Genomic DNA, 24,261 nt, shown 5'->3' with positions numbered 1-24,261 from the left:
GACACAACCTGACTCCTCTCCTTTCCCTGAGCTGCCTTGAGAACAAGTTTCATCCACGGGCTTTGTGATACGTTATAACGTGTCAGCGTGCGTTTGAAATTCAAATGCACATGAGATGCATGACGTTTGTTTTTTTTTCAGTTGTTCTCAACGGTCCCAAATCAAGCCTTTCCCCCGGGGAGACGTGAGGTCATGGGTCCCTCTGGCAGGGCCAGGAAGGCTGTCCTTCCAGGAAGCGCTGCACAGACCCTGGGAACCCGCCAGCCAGCTCGCAAGAATGAAGAGAATGTCGGGAGAGGAAGTGGTGGCTGTGAGTCAGCATGAGTCATCTCGTCCCAATGAGAATGAAGAATGAAGACTGAGGTGTGCGCCTCTCCCTTTTTTTTTTTTTTTTTTTTTTTGGTCTCTATCGTACGGACATCGTTGGGAAAATGCAGGGAAATAAGTGACGGCATGGTCGTTGCATTTTAAGTTTCAAACCGACAGTCCGGGCAGGCTGCCTGCAGATTGTCGCTGCACTGTTCCCGGGAAGGTGGAGCCCCCAGCTTCTCCCTGGTGAGTATGTTCTGTCATTTTTTTATGAGCATTTCTGCAGTTTGCCTGGGAGTCTCGGCTGGGTCGGAGCTGTCGCGTTTGGAGTAGACGCTGTGCTTCATTCAGACTTGGAGGAGCCCTGGTTTGAGAGAAGCGGCTGCTTCTGTCCCCACCCCCATAGCTACTGTATTTTAGCCTGGTTGTCTGGGGAAGTTTCTGAGCTGGTGATCGTGCGAATGTAGATGCTTGTCGGGTAGCAGGTCGTCTAGGAAGAGCCGGGGGCGCTGGCCTGGAGGAGAAGCGGTTGGAGATGCCTGCGGGGGCCCCGGGTGAAGCGCAGAGGTGGAGGTGGGGACCTGCGCTGGCCCAGGGGCTGAGCTCCGCTTCCGCTCTCAGAGCCGGAGGAAGCGGCCCGAGCGGGTTCGCGCCGCGTGGCCTGAGCCTGAGCCGCCCGCTTTCAGCGCAGGAACTGCACCGCAGAGGCAGAATTTCGGCTGCCATCTCTACAGGCGAATGAATGATTCTGGGGACTCGTATGTCTTTTCCTTTCCCTTCACACCGTACATCACCCACTGCGGTGGAATCAGAAAGCAAAAACTGCTGGGGGCTGGAGCAGGGGTGAGGGCAGGGTCGCTGAGCCGGGGGGGGGGGGGGGGGGGGGGCCTGGGCTGACCTTGACGCGTGTTTCTCAGACTGTTTCTATTCTGATCAAGCTTTAGCTTGACTGTCGCGTAAATTACGGGAAATGCATGTATTTTTAAACGTCGTTCCAGTTACTGTAAATGAAACGGTTAAAATGTCGTAAAGACTTTATGATAAACATTGTTTGAATTTGCTTAAAAAGCTGCACATCAGTGAGCAGAGTATGACAGAGCTTTTTCAGTACAGTCATTTGAGTGCGTGGGCTTTCTGGGTTAATAATGAGTCAGCACCCAACTTCTAAAATTGGAGCAGCTGAGGGAGGGTTCAGTCAACCCCCCTCCAGCACAGCACACTGACTGGCTGCCCCCTCTAGGACGATTTGTTAAAAAATCAAGTTTGGGCGCCTCCCCTGTTTGGGTGTCTCCCTTCCAGCTTTGGTCCCAGCTAGTCCGTGTGCCGCTGAGAGGCTCCTTTGCTAAAAGGTCCCCATGCCAGGACCAGCTTCTTCAGATGACGGTGCTGATTTTTAGGCTGAGTGTACAGTTTGTTAAATTTTAAAAAATGCAGAGTTTAGGACAGGCTGGGTTGGCTCAGGGCTAAAGCTGCATCTGGTGTCCTGTGATGTCACACTCACTGAGGGACCAAGTGGGAGAGGCGCTCAGCGCTTGAGCTTCAAGCTGGCACTCTGCATGTGCGTGTGGGGTGGGATGATTTTCCACTCGAAATCCAAGAGCAGGATTCCCTTCCTCAAACCTTACTCTTCTTATCTATAAAGTGTGAGAACTGTTAAGAAAATTAAAAATAAAATAAGAGCCCAGGAGGTGTGGCTCAGCTGGTTGAGTGACGGTCCATATACCAGGAGGTCGCTGGTTGATTCCAGGTCAGGGCACATGCCCGGGGTTGCGAGCTCAAACCCCAGTAGAGGGCTTATAGGAGGCAGCCAATTGATATTTCTCTCTCTCATTGATGTTTCTCTCTCTTTCCCCCCTCTCTGAAATCAATAAATAATAAAAATTAAATATAAAATAACTGGGGTTGCAGACAGGCAACTCAAGGACCAAATGCATCCCCCCATTGAATTCAGTTGGAACCGCCCAGGATTGGGATTTGGTGCTTGGATGGCTGCGGGTTGAGTCCCAAATCCCGCCTGCTTTGGAAGGCTGTGGGGAGGAGTCAGAGTATTGGCATCTGCCAAGTGCTTGCCAGGGTCTGGACACAGAAGGGCCCTAGTGATGTTAGCTCTACCAGCTTGTTTGTACCTAGCTTCTGAAGGCCTTGGGTTTTTGGTGCCTGAGTTAGCACCAGGACTTTTCAAGCAGGATCTTGTCATCCCAATGTAGCCAGTGGCTGTGCCAAGGCTGAGTCACAGCCACATCAGTGTCAGCTTGGAGCCTCAGCAAGGCAGACCTCTTGGGTTTCTGAGGTGGGAGACCAGCTGGCCTCTCTCTCGGTAAGTAGTCTTCAAACGTACAGAGAAAGGTCCTTTTCATGCAGAGAAGGGCCTTCCTGAGATGGTGCCTCAGCACTTCCCACATGAACACTTCCTCTTGTCCCCATTTCAGAGATCACTGGGGGTTGGGTGTATGTTGATCCCCAGGTCCTGTATCTTCCAATTCCCCCAGATAAGTGCTGTTGGGTAGTGGCTTGAGGTGGCTATTTTATCCTAGACACAGAGTGGCTTCTTTCTTGTAGAATTTGGGCAGTTGTATGGAGGCTGGGAGTTGACTCACCTCTTACCCATGAGAAAGAAGCTTATGGTGAACTGATATTATCACTTTTGTAATCAGGAGAAAGAAATTATTCAAAAGGCCAGAGAGAGACCGTGATCATGTCTGGAAATAGAGCATTTATTAGTATAATCTGCTTTGTCATTTTCCAGCTGCTGAGAAGAGCTGATTCTGAATGTGGATGAGGCAATGAGGGAAGGGGGAAGCATTCTGTGAGAGAAACTGAGCAGATACTAACAGCACAACTCTGCCAAAAGAAAATGCTGACGGTTCGATGACATTTGGGAGTTTCCCAGGGCCCTGTTGTCAGGTGCCCTCAGCCTGGGGACCGGCTTATGGCTTGCTGAATCTGTCTTCACTCTCCCCTCGCCAGCACCTGACTTCCTGCTGGCAGGTTTCCGTGGTACCGGACAGGTGTCTCCACCACTGGCTTCCAGGTGGTGAGCTCACCCCCATGTTGAGCCAGTTACTTCTTGGTGTGGTGGAATGTGAATGGTGATAGCACCTGCCTCGTGGGTTCCTGTAAAGATCAAGGATGATTGCTTAGCACATGAGTTACAGGGGTCAATAACTGAGGAGTACACATTCACTGACTCAGAAATGTAACACATACCTTTGTACCTCTACCTGGGCTCTGCCGGCATCCATAGGAATTAGTTCTCATGCCCCTGACATGAGAGCCCTTCAGGTTATCAGTTTCATGGTGTGTGTTGTCTTTACAAGCGAGTTATTGATTAGGTTAATGGGAAATGCTCCTTGGCTCTCTCCAGGAAAACCTGGGGCTCTAGATGTCAGGGTAGTCATCACCATCACATCATCATCACAGTTACCATCACCTTCACCAGCATCACCACCAGCACCAGCACCATCATCACCATCATTATCATTATTACCACCACCATCATCATCGTCACCACCATCATCATCTCCACCACCATCATTGTCAACATCACCATTATATCATCATCACCACCATCATCATTATTACCACCACCATCATTGCTATCATCACCGTCACCATCATTGCTATCATCACCGTCACCGTTATCATTTTCACCATCACCATTATATCACCATCACCAGCATTATCATTATTACCATCACCATTATCATCAACACCATCACTGTCATCAGCAACATCCTTACAATAAGAACAGCTCTCATTTTATTGGGCCCAACTGCATGATAGTAACTTTCTGTGACTACCTTTACCTCCCAACACACACACACACACACACACACACACACACACACATCCTGGTCGAGAAGAAGGATGGCTGGTTACTCAACTCACTCGAAGTCCAGGACTCCCAGGCAAGTGTATCAGGCAGAGCAACTTCTTCAAAGATGCATCAGTGGTGGGGACGGGAGACTCACCCTCAGCACAAGGAGAGTCAGAAGAAGCAGGGAACCAGGAGAGTTCTGCGTGTGATTCAGTAGACTGAGGCTACAGACCATAAAATCCAGGACCACCAGCCTCAGGATGGCCCCCAGGGTGGAAGCAGTGGATTCTGTACTTACATTTCCTGTCTAAAGCCAGCTACAGTCAACTTCTGGTTATTTGAAAATCATCACAGTTCATGGAGCTGACTCATATTGAAAATCTTAAGTAAGACACACTTAAAACTAAAACCACAGTGCAAATAACATGGCCTTCTCTTGCTTATCCCAAAGACAGTTCATGATCATGCAGTGTCTTGGAGCCAAATCATCACACTCATTCTGCCCAGTTGCCCTCCCTGGTGTTGCCTTGGCAAAGGAAGGCATCCAGTGCTTTATAGACTTTGGGTTTGGAGGACCAAGCCTTGGTTGTATGTGTCAGTCAGTCACTTGTAACTGGTGTTCACATGTGGGGAGTTTTCCCTGTGCCACAATCCAGAGGATTCTCTCTGCCCACAGCGCTGAGGGTGGGCAGTGGCGTGCTCAGCCCAGGGCTGCGGGTAGGATCCGACTCCTCGTAGTTGCAGGCGAGTTCTGGTTAGACCGCAGAGCTCAGGAAAGGGAAGTCAACCCAGGTCAGAAGGCAGTTGGGTGCCCAGGACGGAGGAGCTGGCAGCAGGCTTGGCTTGTCTCAGAGGATTCCTCTGGTTTCTTTTTTTAATCCTTACTCAAGGATATACTTTTATTGAGTTTTAGAGAAAGAGGAAGGGAGAGAGAAAGAGAGAAAAAGTGAGAGAGAGAGAGAAATATTGATGTGAAAGAGAGATATCAATCGGTTGCCTCCCGTACATGCCCCAACTGGGGATCAAACCCGCAACCTAGGTATGTGACCTGGCCAGGAATCCAACCTGAAACCTTTTGGTGCATGAAAATGACACTTCGACCAACTGAGCTACTGGCCAGGCCTGATTTTTTTTTTGTAATGGGTTTTATTACATCTTGTATCATTGGGAAAGTTAATGACTATGGCAATTCTCATCCATTTCCTGTTCTCTATTGCTTTCAGGATTGATCACCCTGCAGGTGAGGGCTCCTGCTACAGACTTCTAGCCCTTTACTCTGCCACTCTATCTTTTAAAAAATTTTTCATACTTAAAATATAGGAATTTTTGCCCTGACCGGTGTTGCTTAGTGATTAGAGCATAGGCCAGTGCACTAAAGGGTCTCAGGTTCAATTCCTGGCCCTGGGCAGGGTGCATGCGGGAGGCAAGCAGTCAATGTATGTGTTTCTCTCTCTCTCTTTCTCCCTCTCTCCCTTCCACTCTCTCTAACTATCAATGGAAAAAATATCCTCAGGTGAAGATTAACAACAACAAAACTAAATATATAAATAAAATATTGGAATTTTTAATGAGGGCAGGAATGTATCATTTTAGCTGTTCTCAGTGGACAGATTACTTATGAGTGTTGAGAGGGATGCAACCATAATTTGACTAGATATAAATAAAAGATTTACAAAATAGCAGTGGCTCCAACCAGTCTCTGGCTTACTTTCTTTTAGACCAAAAAAGATACTTTCATTTAGGCAGGCTGTCCAGGGGGAAAGTCAACAGGAGGCCTGTTCATCCATGTTCCTGCTCTGCCATCTTAGCATTGGCTTCCTTCCTCAAAGTTGTCTTATGGTTTCAAGAATGCTGCTGGAGCTCCAGCCATCACCACTGCATTCCATACAAGAGGAAGGAGTGAACAGGGGTCGGGGTAGGGGAGCATGAGAAAGGTTAAGTATTCTAGATGTCAGGGAGCTTTCTTAGAATCCCCAACTAAGTCTTTGAGGCTCCATTTTCATTGACTGTCCTATCTGTAAGGGAGCCTGAGAAATGTCGTTTCTTAACTGGGCACATTGCTGCCCCTCACAACACAGAGGTTGTTAACACAGGAAGGAGAGGAAAAGATATAGGATGGGCGACAAGCAGTCCCCATGACAGAGTGCTCCTGAAGACAGCTAGATTCTCAACCCTGTTAATGGACCCAGGGACCAGTCACTTGGCCTCTCTGTGATCAGGGTCTACTCTGTGAAATAACCACATGGCTCTTACCAGAAGTGTTAGGAAGGGTGTAGAAACTGTACCCCTGGCTTCAAGGCCTTTGAACAACCTGGAGGAGGGCATTCAAAGGTACAGAAATCATTGTTTGATTTTTGTGTTATGTCTAAATAGGATTTCTTTTCATTCATGCCTTTTGCAAATATTTATCATATGTCCAATAAAGTAATGATTATTCTAACAGCTCTTTATTTATTGAGTGCTTACTTGGTGCCAGACACTGTTCTGGGTGCTATGCAAATATGACCTCACTTAGTGCTCACAGAATTGTGTGTGGCAATTAACACTGTCATTCCCATCATCCGACACAGAGGGACTAAGGGAGACTCTGAGGGCCACACTGTTAGTAAGTGGAGGAGCTCGGCGTGGAACGCAACATCTGGTTCTTTGCCCCAGGGATGTGGGGGTGGCCTGGCAGACAAGGTCCCTCCTAGCTATGTCTTTCTGGTGAAACAGATGTAAACTCAATACTGTCAGGCTGTTTTAAGAGCCCCAGGAGATGGCCATGGGGAGGTGGGGCTGCTTCACCCCCTCAGCACCTCCAGCCTTGAGGAACCACATTGTAGAATCAAGTCCCAGCCAAGCACTCTCCCCCAGAGGACACACCAGGAATCTCAGCTACGTCCGGGCTCAGGCCTTGCCCCTGCTCGCAGCCAGCTCCCCTAGAGCCCCCTTGCTCAAGTCAGCACCACACCCTTCCAGTCCAGTGCGGCCAGGAAACTGGCCAGGCCTGGCTTCAAAGGCGAGGTGACGGCGCAGCAAAGGGCAGAGTGGCTGAAGTAGAAGGGGCTCGGGTTCAGGGACATGGTTTATTCCTATAATTCAACCTGATCAAAGGCCAGAGAAGGTGAAGTCGCACAACCTCTGCTCTACGCCACCTCATTACCTGGTGGCGCAATTAGGGCCATGAGGATGCATGAGGACAGGATGGGTATGTCTGCTGTTATTCCACGTGGGACTGAGTCCCCTCTCGTGCTTTCCTTGCTCTGCGCCATCTCAGGGCCTTGCTTCCCTCCTCCATCTTCCAGCTCCTTTACAGATAAGGTGGCTAATGGGTAGTTGGGGGTTCTAGGAAAGCTCCTTAAAGGAGTCTGACATCTAAGAAGCATAACCTTTTGCCTCCCGCGTCCCTCCTTCCTCCTGAGTGGAAGGCAGAGGTGATGGCTGGAGCTCCAAAAGCCATATTGAAACCATAAGGCGACTTGGAGGAAGGAAGCCGGTGGTAAGGACAGCAGAGAGGGAAGGCGGTCACAGGCCAGGGGAGGTCAGGGGTTGGCCTGGACATGTGACTGTTTTTGGAGTGGGTTTACCTGCATGATGCAGAGGGAGGAGGGGAAAATCACAGCTGAGATTCAGCTTGGAGGTCAATTAAGAGGGCGTGTTGGGGCGTCAGGAGCCTCTGTGTGGAGCTGCCTTTCCTGCCTCAGGGCTGCCCAGCGACTTCCACGGCCCCCAGGTGCTTTTGCCTTCATGCCTTCGTGGTCCCTTCCTCATGAAAAAACATATTATGATTGTCTTAGTATAAAAAAGAATGATATCCAGCCCTGGCCGGCGTGGTCCAAGGGTCATGGGTTCAATTCCTGGTCAAGGGCATGTACCTGGGTTACTGGTTTGATCCTTGGCCCTAGTTGGGGCTATCACATCAATATTTCTCTCCCTCTCTCTCTCCCCCTTCCACTTTCTGAAAAGCAATGGAAAAAATATCCTCTGGTGAGGCTTGAAAAAAAGAGTGCCATCCAGACCAGATTCACTATTATGTAATCATTTCATTATATTCAGTGTTCTCTTCTGATTTTAAAATAAACCTAAACATTGTATTTTAAGAGTATTATGGGCCCCAGGCATTGTCCCCCTTTGCCCAATGCAGAGGTCAGCCCTGGGGAGGCTAGAGCAACCACAGAAGGGCCTTGTCACAGAAACAGGCTGGTCCCTGGAGGGGCAGTCTCTTGCCTGCAGGTCCAGGACTTTGCTCCAGGCCATGCCCCCAGGAGCACTGCTGTCTGCTCCAGTTCTGTGGACCAGCCGATGGTGGGAGGCCAGGACAGTGTCCTAGATATAAAATAGGAACACAGGAGTAATTACCACAGAGGGTTGTTTTGAGGATGAAGGGAGTTACTGCATAAAAAATTCTTAGAAAAGTGTCACACATCATAGGTATTCAATAGTATTAGCAGTTAGTACAGAACTGATGCCTTTCTGCCATTTACTCCTGACTGCAGTAGACTTTCTCAGGGCTCAGATCTCCACCCCTCAGTGGCCCATTCCTTCCAGCTTTGGCCTCCCAGGAATTCCACTGTCCTGCCTCCGAGGCTCATTTCCTGTAGATCTGGGGCAGTGTTAGCTGTAAAGCCTGGATAGCTGGGAAATGAGGTTCAGTTGTCCATTCATTCATTCATTCATTCATTCTTCAAATGTTTATGGAGACCTATGGAGGCAGCTAAGAAATGTGATTGTGAGGAAGCTGCTGGAGGAGGGATGCAGACAGTGCCAGGGAGGGGCCTCTCATGACTAGGGTGGGCTCAAGCTTCCTCTGATGAGAAGACATTTGAGTGGAGACCTGACAGGAGCAGGTTTATGCATTTGGTTTGCTCTCCTGGATGGGTAGATAGGACAGCTAGCGTGCAGTCCTGTGTCCCCTCGCTATTTGTGTGTCCACAAGTAAGTCACTGAGCCTCTCTGACCCTCTGTGTGTGGGCTAGGCGACCTTTAATGGCAGGTGCCCAACAACCCAGACTGGGTTGGAAGGCACTGCTTTCCACAGCAGTCCCTCTATTTGAGCCCCCAGGGGCTGTCTAATCTACATTTAACCCCTTCTTTCCTTCCAGAGGCAGCACAGCAAAGCCCCCGCTGAGATGCTCCATAAATAATCCCGCCCGCTTCCTGGCATTTGCACACACTGGACCTCACTCTGCTCCCCACAGCTACTTAGTCACAGCCATAATAATTATTGTAGTCATAATTCAACACATCCAGTAACATTCACTGAGCAATTATTCTGTCCCCGACCTCTGAATTACACCACCAGCCTGGGCTTCATCCATAGCGGGGCCTTTCCAACTGTGTGGCGTCACCTCTTGTGTTTATGCTCTTCCATCTTCCCACGGTTCCTGAAAGAGGCAGTGAGGTGACCAACAGCCTTCACCCTGTGGCAACCTCTTTGGCACAAATGGCAGATTTCTGACATCCCCCTACACATGAGCAGTGGCCTCCCTTGTACTAAACACTAGGCTGAGGTTTTGGCCAACACACCCATCTCTGGACCCGCGTTGCACTCCCAGTCCTGCTGATTTCCCTGCCTCTTTGTGTGGGGACATGTGCAAGGCCACATCTCCCTCACTTTACATTGGAGGGGCTGACTTTTTGCTTGTTTTTTATTTTTTTAACCTAGGTAGAGCTTTACATGATTTTTAGTTTCATCTTCTAGATTTGGCCCATGCGTTCTCTAACATAACAAGTAAAGTGTCACAGCATCTGCAAGTCGGAGAGGTATCCCTTTGACACCTTTACCTAAGACCCGTGGATCAGTGCAGATTGCGAGCAGAGACCTTTGGTCCCCCCCAGTGATCGTCTCCAAGGTTGTCAGCGTCTAACGTGTTGGGACAGCTCCCTATGTCAGAACAGCTCACCTTGCTGCGAGGTTTCCCTGAGGTGGATGAAAGGGCAATAAAACGTGTCATGCAATCAAATGTGTGCTGTGGTCCCCTAGACAAAGGGGGCGGAAAGGAGTCAGACTCAGCCAGACGTCCGATGGGTGGCCATCCTGCCTCTCTCCCTGTCCTCATGTTCCAAGAGCTTCTAGCAGACTAGCCCACCCTTGGACAGCTGGGAATTCGGTACTAGCAGCAGGTTACCATAAACATCCAGAGCATCCGAAGGCTCTGCTGTCCACGGTTGCTGTTTTAGTTGTTTACACATAGTCACATCCTTGAGTTTGTGGGCTGGGAGCATTTCATTCGCTTCAGATATGCTTTCAAGCTGGTACCACTGAGCTGGCCTGATATACTCGTGGCTGTCTCTGTGCGGCGGTTCCCTTTGAAGTCCCTAGAAGTGCCTGTGAGACGCAGAATGAGTGCAGACTGCCACCCAGCCGCTGAGAGGTGACTGACAACCAGGAGGCTCCCAATCACTGTCTCCCTCTCCAGAGTGAGTGTCACCTTCTCTGTGTTTGCAGTTGAGTCCATCATAGGGGGCACTTGGCAGAACACTCGAGAGGGACCAGTGGCTGCCTCCCCAGTCCTTACACCACCTCTAAGGTTGTGCAGCCCCCTCTCAGCTTGTCCCTACCTCCACCTGCCCTCTGGTTGCCGAAATTACTAGAATCTTCCAACTCCAACTTTTACTATTCTCTGTGAAAATGGATAGTCATGGCCTTCTTACTAAAATGGAAATTGTCCTCCATATTGCAGACAATGGAGAGTTTCAGAATTATCTGAGAAACCAATTGAAAATGTGATTGCAGTTACTAACGTGATCAACCCAGGTTGCAGATAAGCAGATTGAGGCTCTGGAGAGCTGGAAGGTGCACAGTGTAAGGCAGAGCTAGAATTCCCGCCCTCATCCCAAACACCGCAATCTGCAAGGGAAGGGGCCCAACTTCCAGCCTCACTGGATTGTATTTTCCAAGACCTCATGTAGAGTAAAGCCTTCAGGATCATCGAGTCTATGGTCTCCAAAGAAAGACAGCCTTTCCTGCAGCCCCTCTGAAGCAGCTCTTCTGTGGCCTTGGAACCTCGCCGGGAGCTCTGTGGCCATGGGCACCTCGAGGTGGTCACCTGGGAGGGCTGCTTGTCTCAGGTGGTGCTGACCTCAGTCAATACTTTTGAGGCAAGCCTCCGGATTGTCTCTTTGAATCTGAAAATATGGTGAATAGGGAATAGAATTTCCAGCTTCCACAAATTTATTTTGAATAAGATTTAAAAATGAAACTATATGCAAAGGTATCCAGTGAGAAGCACGCTCCCTGTTGCCATTGCCCACCCAGCTCCCACCGACCACCCTCCAGAGCCCTTCGTTTTTTAGGTACCTGCCCAGAGTTTCCTTATGCAAATATAAGCAAATAGTTAAATGAAGCTTCATCTTTTCTTTCCTATTTCCCACAAAAAACTATCACAATCGGTTTTGCTGTTCTGGAGGGAACTGACTTGGTTGTTCCAAGCACAGCAGCCCTGCCCTTGGGGCTGCAGACCTCAGGAACCTCAACCGATGGTCGCTGGTGCCACCTCAACGCCAGCAGGAATCCCCAACTTGGGGTGCAGTGAAGAAGGAAATTTTATTTAGGACAAAACAGCTCAGTTGTGATACAGCATGGCTGTGAAAACGGCTTGGCTATGAGGCAGCTGGGGTCCAGGCCCCTCTCTGGCTAGGCAGCTCTGCTCCGCGACAGTTGGTTCTGCTCTGCTCTGGTCTGGTCTGGTCTACTCTGGTCTGTGCCAGTTTGCTCTGGTCTGCGCTGGTCTGTTCCACTCTGTTCGGCATTTCAGCTCATCCAGGGAAATGCAACCTTCGGTCTTTGGTGGAAAAGAGAAGTGCACTCCTCCACCTAGGGGGAGCTGGCTTATATAGGCAGACGGCCCTGCCCCTGGTCCCTGATTGGCCCATCCTCATGCAAATGAGAACACCTGATCCTGAAGTAAGGTTTAAAAGGCTACCTCCTGATTGGTCAGAAATAAGCTGCTATGATTGGTCAGTGAAAAAGCTGATGGATGTAGCTGCATAGCTCCTATTGGATGGAGAAAGCCTCAGTCCTATTGGCTGAAATAGGATTCTAGGAACTCCTTTATAAGGGCTGGCTCACATGTCAATAATACAGTGCAGGCAGTTAGTTTGGTGCAGGCTTCAAGTGTAGTTTGCGTGAAAGGTTTCTAAGTAGAAATGGCTGCTAGGCTCTGTTGTGTTTTTTTAAATTTGAGGCTAGTTAACCACTAGGGGCCATTGTTAGTAAGTATCTTCTTTCTCAGGGTCCACAGGGTTCAAGTGGGTCTCCCCTCTCCCACATCCTGGGGAAGGGGATTTGTGCTCATCCACTAGTCCAGGGGACAGGTGGATAGGCCCTTGGGTGCAGGGAAAGCACATTGTGGGCTCTCTGCCCCAGTGAAGCCCCAGGGGGCCAGGGTTTAGTTGCTATCACCAGTGTCAGACGATTCTCAGACATGATCCCTGGGGCTGGACTTCATTCCCAGGTGACAATCTGGAAAGCGGCCAAGGGCCAGAAAGGTGAGTGGTGACTTGGACTGCTGTATTTCATGAGGGTCCCGGACCTCCCATGTCAATTTGATGCCAAGTTGTATTTACAGACAGAGTAACGAGGAAATGGAGATTGGATGTTCACAGAATTAATCTCAGAGTTCTTTTAAGTTAAATAGACCTCACTGGTGCAGGGGGTGCTCTTCTGTGGCAGGAGATGCCACCAGCACCTTCTTTGGGCCTGGCACTCCTCTAAGGGTCTCACAGATTTGAGCTCACCCAACACCCTAAATGAGGGTCCCCATTTTTCAGAAGCAAGCCTGAGGTCACATAGCCAACATGTGGGGGATCCAGAGCCCCAGGCCAAACAGTTCCATGGCCACAGCAACTCAGCGGACAGCTGTCCTCACAGCCTGGGCCTGTGAGGCTTCCTGGATTTTATCTCTGAGCCCTGGGGGCTGAGAGGACAAGGGGCAGCCTGGTGGCCCAAGGTGGCTGGATACCTCTGCTGAGGCATCCAGCTCCTTTCCCAGGCCAGGTGGCCAGGAGCCTTCCCAATGAGAGTGTTTTCATCAGCAGCAGGTTCTGAGCTGTCTGGAATTCCACACGTTTAACAACCTTTAATTTGACTCTCTCTGGCATAGACATTGACACTGATGGGGAAGGAAGCAAGCAGCCCATGTTTATTAAGAAGGCAACTTATTTCAGGGGAATGAGTTTGCGGGACAGGCCGGCAGAGGAAATGACAGGAGAGTGTGTAGGAGTCCAGACTTTGTGAGTCATCATTTAGGCCTCTGCCTGTGTAATGGGGTGAATTGCATCTCCCCAAAATTTATATGTTGAAGTCCTGCCCCTGCCAACACAGAATGAGACCTTATTTGGAAATAGTGTCATGGTGGATGTAATTAGTTAAGATGAGGTTGCAGTATGACTGGGGTCCTTCAAGAAGGGGACATTTGGACACAGTCACACAGACACAGGGGAACACCATATGTGGACCAGAGTGAGGCTGCCCCAGCCAAGGAACCACCAGAAGCCAGGGTAGAGGCCGGGAACATTTGTGAGGGTGCCCCCTGCCCCCCCACCTCCCACCCCCAGCCCAGCTCAGCGTAGACCATCCACTCAGCAGACCTCTGCTGCCCACGGAGGAGCAATCAACCTATATGCAGAAAAGCATTTTTTATTTAAGCGACTAAAGTGCTCTCACTTTAACTTTCCCTGAACTGCAGAAACAAAGAGGTTCAAAACAAAATTTGGTCTTTACATTTGCTTTGGGGAAAAAAAAAAAAGAAAAGAAAAGAAAGGGAAATAACCTGCTTGGTCTTTGCTGTGACAGGATCCCGCTCCGTGTGTGGCCCAGTGCAGGCCTTCGGGGCTTACCCTGGGGTGGGTGGCTGAGCCACGGCCCCACGTGGGGAGCGCCATCTAACCTCACCCCGAGAACCTCACGAGGTCAGGACTTTCACCACCGCGCCGTGCTGCTCCCCTCCGCCGGCGGGCGCCCCGTGTGCAGTCACAGAGCCCCGCAGGGGCTCCGCCACGTGGCCAGCGGGTCACATTTTCTGCAGGGACTTTTCGCAGAGTTTCCTAGTTATTGAACAAGGGTGACTTCAAGCCCAACGCACACACAGGGTCAACTAGCACTTGAGAAAAACAGGAACTGTTAATTCACGAGAACTTAGAGAAAAAAGGACTTTAAAGAACTGAGAAGTTGCCACATTATAGTGAAAGAAGGTCAGGTTTGGGAAATGACAAAAACGAGCAATTTTTACCTTGAGAACCGGTGGAGTCAGTGGAGTCGGTTACACAAGATGTAACCACACACAAACACAGGCATTTCTTATAACACGGGCATTTACAGTCAAGAAGCCATTCTCAGAGTATTTCATGGAAAGTTATTTTAGCAACAAGGGTCGCCTTCGGCAGTGACTTCGTCAGAGAGTGAAACCTGACTTCAAAGTCAGGAGAAGAGGAGCCCAGCCTCAGCACAGAGTGACAGCAAGTGGGGCCCTGGGGCTCGGCCTCACATGGGTGCCCGGGTATGGCCAAGACAGAGGACACCCTTGGGGCTGGGCAGGGGACACATCCGCCAGTGAGGACCCCTGGTTGCCACAGTTTGCTGCTACAGCTGCCAGCTTTTAAATGTTTAAATAATTTCCTGATTGTAAAATTCAGGGCATTGTTTGAAACAAGGCAAAAACTGCATGTAAAAAATATTATGTCTTTGAATGTGAATGCCTTGTTCCCTTATGGTAATATCTGAAAAAATTATGAGTGAGCCAGGTAGAAGGTGTCCTAAGGGTGGAGGTGCTGGGTGAAGGACCAGGACAGAGAAAGATGCGGTGTGGGGGCATCTCGATACCATGGGGTGGGGGTACCTTAGGAGAAAAGTCTAGAAAAAACATGATGCCCATATTCCTGCTGCTACTGCATCTGCAGTTCCATTTAGGCTCATTTCCTTCCAGGCCTGTATTTATTTAATAACTGCATAAGTAATAACATAAATACTCTTTAAACTTCAGGAGAGTACCATTCATTGGAACCCTTTGCTCATTTCTTGAGGTCACCTACCTTTGTAGTCACAGCTGTCTCTCTTCAGAAGGGCTCTGCCTTGAGGGTGTGTTTAAAGCTTGCCCTCCCTGCTGAAGAGATTTATGACATAAATCTGATAAAATTGTAGCTGTGCGCTGAGAAAATACTAAAGGATTAAACCCAGCTTTCGGAAACATTGATTTTAAAAACAAATATATAAAGTAGCAGACCATTCCAGGGGAAGCTGGTTTAAAGGAGGGTCGTGGCCTGTTCACTGCTCTTTTATAAAGTTCCTGCCCGTGTTCTTCACCCGCTTCCTTCCTTCCTTTTTTTTTTTCTGGTTGTGGTTCTATAAGAGCTCTTCTAATATTCTGAGTTTAAATGTTTGATAGAAATGCTGCAAATATTTTCTCTGCCAGCTTAATTTTTACTTTTGTTTTTACTGTCTTATTTTACAGAAATACTTTTTTTTTCTTCTTTTTTTTTCAGGAAAGTCAGCTGACAGTTTTATTGTTTGGGGTGGGAGGGAGGGAGGCTCAGGAGGTCTTGGTGGGGGATGCTCAAGAGGTCTTGGTGGTAACACTCAGGAGCTCTTGGTGGGGACTCAGGAGCTCTTGGTGGGGACTCAGAAACTCTTGGTGGGGTGCACAGGAAGTCTTGGTGGGGTGGGTGAGCTTCCTCTCCACCGTCAGGGCTTCCAGCTGCGCAGGATGGCACTGGCCCTGCGGATGGCGGCCCTGTGCAGGGTCACACTGGCCCTGTAGATGGTGGCCCTGCACAGATCCCCCCGGTACTTGTTCTTGCGGATCACACGCTGGATGCTGCTCAGGGTGGCCCGAGCGTCCTGTTGATGGTGGTCCTCACGTAGGAGGTGGCTGGCTTTCACTGGCCAGGTCTCCACTTCATGACGACCACCATACCTTTGCCGTTGGCCACGGGCTCCAGGCCCACGGCCTAGCGGTGAATCAGCCGGTTACAGCGGAAGGCGTTGCGGGCCTTCGGTTACTGGCTCGGTGCTCGTCCGCTTGCTCCTCGTGGTCAGGGGCCTGGAGCAGTTTCACAGCGTCCGTTCCAGGTGGGCGCACGTGGGGGCAGCTCCTTGAACTGTGGCACCAAGACCGAAAGAGAGCCAGAGAATACGAAATTTTTACGCAGTCCGATCTGTTATTATTTTCCTGACGCCAGCTTTTTGGCTTGCTTAGAAAGTATACTCCCACTCCTAGATTACAAAAATATTCTCACGTGTTTTTCCTCCTAGTATCTTCTGATTTTATTTTTGAGGTTTAGAATACAAATTCCACAGGAATTTATTTTTATGGAATTTAGTTTATGATTTGAAGGGGGGGAATCTAATTTTTCTCTAAATGCACAGCAGTCCACCTTTTCCTTCTGAAAATATATTTTAATTTTATAAGTTTTGTGTTGGAGTTGGAAGGGGTGAAATGGGAAATTTTGGTTGGAATGTGGAGTGAGCACCTTGACTCACATCTGTCTTTCAGATGCCCTGTGACTTCAGGGCTGAGGGATGGCGGGGAGCTCAGAGCTTTTAGATGGCAGGAGATGGAAACAGGAAGGGGTCAGGTGGACAGTGGGCACAGTGGAGGGACGGCAGAGCTGGGCAGAGAAGGTGTCAGTGCAGCACTGAGGCGGAGCTCAGAACAGGGAATCCAGCAGGCGGCCGGCTGACAGGAAGGCAGTGCCACCCTGCACGTGGGCCAGGTCCACCAGCTGGGAAGGCCCGGGCACTGGGAGAGTCAGGCTCGAATGGATATCTGCCTATGGAGAAACTTGGACCTGACGTGTGAAAAGTAGACATGTGACCCAGGTAGAAAAAACAGATCAATTTCAAAAAAAATTTCAAGAGCAGGAATAACACAACCTACAAGAAGGAACCTGACTCCACCAAAGCCTGGAGGTGGAGTCAAGCTTGGAGGTGGTGGCTTAGAGGCCCCATCAACTCAGCTAAGGGCTTGGGAGTGGGAAAATTCGGGGAGGGCCCCCAGAGGACCATCCTAAGAGCCCCTTTCAAAGAAGGCTTTCCAGGGAAGACTTTAGGGAAAGACCCTGAAGGCCCCAGCACTCTTCCCTCTGGGCCCGTGGCGGATGTCTGCTGGCCAGCCCCGTGGTGTCTAACCTGTGCAGGTGCTCGGGGCCCGGTGCTCAGCAGGCCTGCACATGCTTCAACGCTCCGCTGTCGCCACACTGAAATTCCTAAAGCTTCATTTTGCATTGGGCCCACGTGTTCTGCGGCTGGGCCTCGTTCTCAGGAACGGCTCCAGCACGTTTCCTGGGAGCCCAGACGTTGTTTACAGTCCCGGAGCACAGGGTTCCAGGGGGCCCTTCCTTAGGCTGCGCCAATAGGAGATGAAATGTTGCCTTCGTCACTTGGACTGTCCCCCACCACTTCACGATTATGAAATGTAACTGAAAAGCAGCTTAGAGAAATGAAGGTCAGGGAGAGAATTTGTGGTGAAATTGTCCCAGTAGAGACCTCCAGCCACATGGCTCACTGTACTTGGCCCTGTACTCTGTACTAGAAGGACCTGCAGAGACAGGAGGCTGCCAGCAGGAGGCCTGGGCGCGCTATGGAACGGATGGTTAGACACGCTCTTGTCCTACATGGTCCCCAGAGCTGAGAGTCAGGCGGCTGAAGGACTAGGGGGAGACTTCTCTGCCACAATATAAGATACACTGCATTGTGGGGACGGGGGGACTGTTGGACAACCTTTCCAGTTTATCTCCCATCCCTGGGGCCCTAGGGGTTGGGGGAATGGTGTGATCCAGGTCCTCCTTTCACCACCCCACTGTGTCCTGCCACTCTTTGGTTCTCCCTGTGCAGGCGGATTGCATGGCCTCAGGATCCAGGGACTGAGAGCACCAGTCAGAGGGTGTTCCCATCACCGCCTGTCCTGTAGGCTCAGGCGCCCCGCGTAGAGGAAAGCACTGTCTGGTTATCAGGAAACCATCGTGGGTCATGATGCCAACCCATGTTCCCACCCAACGGCTTCTGAATCCATGGCTCTCTGGTGAGCTCTCCTTCTGGATTTCACCGATCAGGTTCCAGCCAAGGAGAGCCCACTGAGATCAGGTTGCGGAACCCTTGCTGCAGGGTCCCTGGGCTGTCGTAGCTAACCAACACGATGGCTTATAAAATGGAACACCTAGAGCATGCAGCTGCAGGTGCCTCTCTGCTATTTTATGCTCAGGCCACCTGCAGGTCAGTTGTTCATAATGTGTCAATGCCCGTAAAGATAGTACTGGAGGGGAGGGGGACCAGGTGAGCAGTGTAAATCATAGTAACCGCTATGCCTCAGTCTAGTCAAACATAGAATGGGAACGTCCAGGATGATACAAGAGAAACTTTTTTTTTTTTTACTGCAGGACTTCTCAGGGCCTTTGGCCATGCTTCATAAATACCCGAAATGTGTTTTGTGAATATCCTAAATGGCATAAAGTAGGCAGTCTATGCTAAAAGTAGATGGTGGTTGAATCTTCTCAGCTGTTTCTTTTCTTGGAGAATTTCATAGGACCTGAGTTCCTAGGAATGCAATTTGGGACAAAACATATGATGAATATTACAAAAGATTAGAAGGGATATGTTAAAATTGGCTGAAAGATAAGTGACATTTTGGATTGTAATTTAAAAATGAGAAAAGATCCCCACATGGGAGGAGAGGAATGGTCAGAGGGAGAGCACAGGGACACGTGTGCATCTTGGGCTGGCCGGTGGGGGTGTGATCTGTGAGAGCCTTGATGGCAGACCCCAGTGTTGGGCCCTTCACCTGCAGGCAGCATGTTTCTGTGTCTGTGTGTGAGTCTGTGAGCCTTTGTGTGAGTCTTTGTGTGTGTGTGTCTGTGTGTTGCTTAGAGCTTTGAGCAGAGGATAGGGTGGTGAACTGCAGCTTTAGACGACAGCTTTGTCGGGAGAATTGACGTGAAGACACACTGGAGTCTTGTACCCTCCTGGAAGGCACCCTCAGCATCACAGAAGCTTGGTATGGCCAGGCAGCGATGGGCTGGGCTGCGGTGGGCAGTGGAACAGGCACGCAAGGGCCACTAGCAGGACAGAAGCAGCAGCGTGGAGGACTGGATGCATCAGGAGGCTGCAGGCCGCCCATGTCACCAGTGACATTTAGAGAACTCAGAACAGATGGCAGCACCTGGGCCAGCTGTACAGACGGGTCAGGAGAATGACCGTGACCGTGTGAGGGGTGGGCACGGAGTGGAAGTAGTTTCTCTCGCCCAAGCATTAAGAATATTACAGAGGGGTTCCCCCTCTTTCCCTCAAGTGTGTGTTGGCTGAGCAACCACCAAAACCAAATGGGGACACCTGTGTGCCAGGAGCACATTGTGGCGGTGCGCCCGGCCGGCTGCTCCAGCCAGTTGTCAGTGTGCAGACTGCGTCCTGTCCAGGAGAAGGGGCATCGGCGGGTCTTCCCGCTGCGACGGGCAGCTCACCACTGCCGGTCGAGAGCTACAGTCATTTACGATGCAGTTAATAAGGCTTATTCCCACAGGAGCTCGCCCTTTACAACAAGCGAGTTCCTTGCCATTTGGAACCGGCAAAACCCACTGCTCCTTGCCCTGCCGTCTCACAACCTTGCACACTGATGTTGTTAATAAAAGACGGAGGTGATAATTCTAACAGGCCCTGTGGTTTGGAAGTCACAGAGTTTGGGGCTTAATACTCACCTTGAGGAGCGTTTCTTAGACTAAAGGTTTATGCTTGGACCTAATGCAGCAACTCCAGACCACCACCCAGAGGAATCCAGTCAGCCTCTGTCCTCTGTACACCCCCTTCTCGTGGCTTCATCCCATGCACACGTATATGTGTGTTTACATTCACATGTGACCATGCTCTCATGCACCCTCAGATGCAGACGTGCAGCCACTTGAGACCTTAATACCCCCCTCCAGGCATATAACCAGGACTGACTGATGGAGGTGTTTAGTGCGTAGAAAGGCAGTCTTCTTACATTATAAAGAACACCAGCCCTGTTCACTGTGGGTCAGTGGTTAGAGCGTCAGTCCACGCACTGAAGGGTCGTGGGTTTGATTCCCGGTCAAGGACACCTTCCTTGGTTGCAGGTTCCATCCCCCACCCCGGTCCAGGTGCGTGAGGGAGGCAACCAATGTGTCTTTCTCACATAAATATCCTTGGGTGAGTATTAACAAAAATAAAACCAGGGTATAGTACAAAAAATATTTCTGCCGTGCAATGAGGAAGTCATGAGATCTGAATGAAGTGCAAAACCACAGATATTTCAATAAGCACTGTGGGCACGGATGCGGACGCAGCAACGAATCAGAAGGAATCCTGGTGGAAACGGCTCACCGCCCGGGAAGGGTGGTGCGGGCGGGAAGGTGGAGGGAGGGCCCCGGGGTGGACTGGGGCCCCTGAGCTCCAGCTCAGGCAGCCACAGGACCGACCCTGGACGGATGGTGCTTGCAAAGGAGGCTGCACTTGGAGAGGGGGGTGGGTTTGGGGTGGGGAGGTGGGGATACAGGCTGTCCGGGTATGGGGTCAGCAGGTGCAAAGGCATGGAGATGAGGAGCCCAGGGTGTGTGCATGGGGGTGGGGGGTGTCCTTAGGTTGGTGCATGAGTGCACCGAAGTGGAGGTGCAGAACTCAGCAGGAAAAGTGACTTTGTTCTGCTCAGGCCTCTGTGACATAAATATGCCCCTCACAGCAAGGCTGTTAGGACACATATTTCTGCTCAAAAGGCAGCTGAAGTTCCTTTGGGGGATTACACTTGGAGCCAGTGCAGAAGCCACAGCGAGAAGAACCCTCCTGTACCCGCTGTGACCCTGCCCAGGCCCCATCTGGCTCTCGTCACCTGGCGGTTTCTAAAATCTCTTACCCTGAATTTGTCATTGTATGAAGCATCCATAGAACGCTCTGTGGGCCTGAAAAGCTGTTCTAAAAGAAGAGCTTGAACACTGAACCTGGAGCAGCAAAAAGGGTGAATTCCAAACCACAGGCTTGTTCGAATCATCCATGGTGTCCCTTATTAACAGCTTCCAGGTGCAAAGCTGTGAGCCTCCAGGACAGGCAGGCTAGTGAGTAGTGGATTCTGCTGGTTCCAAACATATATAAAAACAAAAACCAAAAAACACACACCCACAAACGAACAAACAAAAACCTTATTTTAAAGAGCCAGATCCATTTGAATATTCTTATTGATCACATATTTGAGCATTAATATGGCTCTGAACTTTGTACCTGGGTCTTTCTTTTTGTGATGCTGGGCATTTTTTCCCACCACCATAGACTTGTCACAGGGTCAACATGGATTCAATGACTTCTCTGTACAACTATCCTCAGCTAACTCTGTGGGGGGGGTGTGCTTCTGAGATGTCATGAAGTCTTGGCTGTATACATTTCCATTATTATTTTGGATTCCACTGGTAGGACATTACCAAGTTTTGTGAAATCAAAGCTCTCATGTCGGCTGAGACCATACAGGTTGAGGGTCCTCTGAGTGCCAATGGGCTGAGGCTGCTTCCATCATATCTGATGGCCCAGGAGAGAGAAAACCTGGACCCCTTGCAACTCAATGTAACCAAGTAGAAAAAAACAAAGTGGTTTTGAAATGCACACCAATTTGCTGGGTCTGCCATAATAATATACCATAGGCTGGGCAGTTGAAACAACAATAATGTATTTGCTCCCAGTTTTGGAGGCTGGGAGTCCAAGATCAGGGCGTCAGTAGGTTTGCTTGCTTCTGCAGCCTCTCTCCTCGGCTTGGAGACAATTGCTTTCTCCTTGTGTCGCACATGGTCTTCCTTCTGTGTCCTAATCTCTCCTTGTAAGGATACCAGTCATAGTGGGTTAGGGCCCCACCCATGTGTCCTCATTTTAACTACCTCTTAAAGACCCCATTTCCAAATATAGTCCCGTTCTGAGGTCCTGAGGTCCTAGGACGTCAATGTATAAATTTTACGGGAACACAATTTGTTTTTAGTAAGCATTTACAAGACTCACTTCCATGTATTTGTCTCACCTGTGGATGGATCATATAGCAAGTGGCTACATGAAATCATGCTCATTATAGAGACAAAACATGTCCGTCTCTGCATTCTTCATTGCTGACTTCTGAGCTCTCAATCTGGCAGCTATGAATTCAGAATTGTTTTGGCCCCAGTGTCACCTCCCTCTCTGGTTTCAAACAGTACACTTTCATTGCTATAGATTTTCACCCATGGCCAAGTGCAAGTGGGTGAGCTGATTCTCCTGCTTGTGAGAACTAGCTCAGGGGCTCCTAGTTTATTCCTCTAACACGGGGCCGCATCGCCTGCCGAGTGGCCAGACCTGTGTGGTCCTTCTGACGGAGGCAGCCGTGGGCCCAGCCAGGCCGTTGCCCAGTTTCAGTTGCCCTCGCTGAGACTCAGCCCATTCTCACAGATGTGCTTCCTTCTCCGGGGGCAGCTCCCCGGGCCTCTCAGGAAAGCTTCCATCTGGCCCACCTTCCACGGGTTTTTCCATGCACCGTTGTACATGATCAAGTTCCAACTGTAGATACTCATATTCCATAGGGTTAGCTATCTTTGGTGGTGCTTTTGGCCTGCTCGGTTTTGTGATTTTTATTTTACTCAGCAATTTTTGACAATTTCTCCCACGTGTTGTACTCAATGTAGGAACTGATTGAAGTGAGGACTACCTGAATGGACAACTTGGGTCTCTCCCAGACTTTTCTTCTGTCTTGTGCTCAGTACAGTGCACTTGGCCCTTCCTTGGAAAGCACCCGAGTCCCACAGAACAGGGTTGGAATTTCCAGCCCCCTGTTCAGCAGTCACGCAAGTTAGGATACTTCAGTTTGCGTATCGTCTGCAAGGTGAGGTAAATGGTGACACCTGTTTCAGAGGCAGCGGCCAGTGTTAAATGTAAAACTCTTCATGCCGACTTTGGCACCGAGTAGGTGCACGGAAAATGCCAGCTCCGTCATTATTTTTACTCTTTGCACCTGCTGCGGCATCTCACAAAGCTGTTGTTTCTTTCCCAGACTCAGCTCCAGGGTTAGAGAAGCCCCGGTGATCGTCCTGTACAACCTCTCTGTACATCTGGGCTCCGCTCTGTCTCCTCCAGTGGCCAGACGCCAGGCCATCTCCTGATGGCTGGACAGTCCTGGTTTTCATTGGAACAGACTGTTTACTGGAAATCTCCTAATTTTTGGCCCACATTCTGATCCTTGGTACAAAGCAGTTCAAGGTGGCTGTTCTCATGTCCCTCCCAAAATGGTCCCAGGAGCAAAGCTCCTTTGACTGTTTCACACGTAACAAACACATGCCCTCACTCTGCCCTGAATATTCTCAGCTGCTTCCATCCTTCTAAACCTGTGGATCTCAGAAAAAAAATAAGATGCTTCAGGTGAGGTCTGGCCAACTCAGGGCAGACAGGCCCCACCACCCACCTTACAGGACCCTATCAGGCACCTTGGAGCCCTTTGCTTAGCTGGTGGACATGTTACACTTTTGTTCGTATTGCATTTGTTATTAATGAAATTGTGTACAGTCTTTTTCTCTTTAATTTCTGCTACAAAAGACTAGTCTTCTATACTCTAAACTTATGGAAGTAGGGTTTTTTGCACCCAAAAGTACATAACCTAATACTACCCTTATTCAACTCTATTTTGGAATATTTTAGCCATTACCCAACCCATCAAAGTTTTCTGGTATTATTTGTGAATCAGGGAATCCCTTCAGGGCATGGGTCACCAGCAAATATGACAAACCCGCTGACTATAGTGTTGCCATATCCCTGAAGAGGAGTAGACAGGACAGGGCTAAGGAGGGAAGCCTGGAGCATGACTGTGGGGAGACAGCCCTCTAGGCAACATTGCTAAAATTCTTGGGTCAGTCAACCAACTAAACTTGCAAAATTACTAAACTTGTTACTGGACATATCGGTCCATCTTGATTTCTAGGATTTCCTTGCTGCATGCCTTGCTGAAGTCTAGAATAGGCTACTCCCCTCCCCGTATTTCCCTGACCTACCCATCTCGAGCCTGTGCCACAAGAAAATGAGATCAGCTGGGCGTCACCTGGTCCTAGTAACCCAGCTGGCTCCTGAGACGCATCACTTCCTTTCTAAGGTCTTCTAAAGCATTATTTCGGGTGTTTTAGAATCTTGTCAAGGGCAAACATAAGGTTCCGTGTTTATG

The 24,261-nt window shown here is 49.8% G+C and overlaps 1 long non-coding RNA gene and 1 pseudogene across 1 annotated transcript in view; one reads left to right on the top strand and one right to left on the bottom strand.

Moving 5' to 3' along the window:
- The first annotated feature begins 388 nt into the window (after positions 1–388).
- LOC148091689 (uncharacterized) overlaps positions 389–24,261 on the top strand; it is a 105,241-nt gene continuing 81,368 nt past the window's right edge. The window contains exon 1 of the long non-coding RNA XR_015715557.1: positions 389–555. This is a non-coding gene — a long non-coding RNA (uncharacterized LOC148091689). The remainder of the gene's footprint in view (positions 556–24,261) is intronic.
- Positions 15,661–22,586, bottom strand: LOC107539635 (large ribosomal subunit protein eL28 pseudogene; annotated as a pseudogene).

Source organism: Miniopterus natalensis, chromosome 13 (assembly GCF_054644295.1).
Source record: "Miniopterus natalensis isolate mMinNat1 chromosome 13, mMinNat1.hap1, whole genome shotgun sequence".
In the NCBI taxonomy this organism is placed as follows: Eukaryota; Metazoa; Chordata; class Mammalia; order Chiroptera; family Miniopteridae; genus Miniopterus; species Miniopterus natalensis.
Note: the sequence above shows the minus strand (reverse complement) of the source record. Positions and strands in the feature narration are given on the sequence as shown.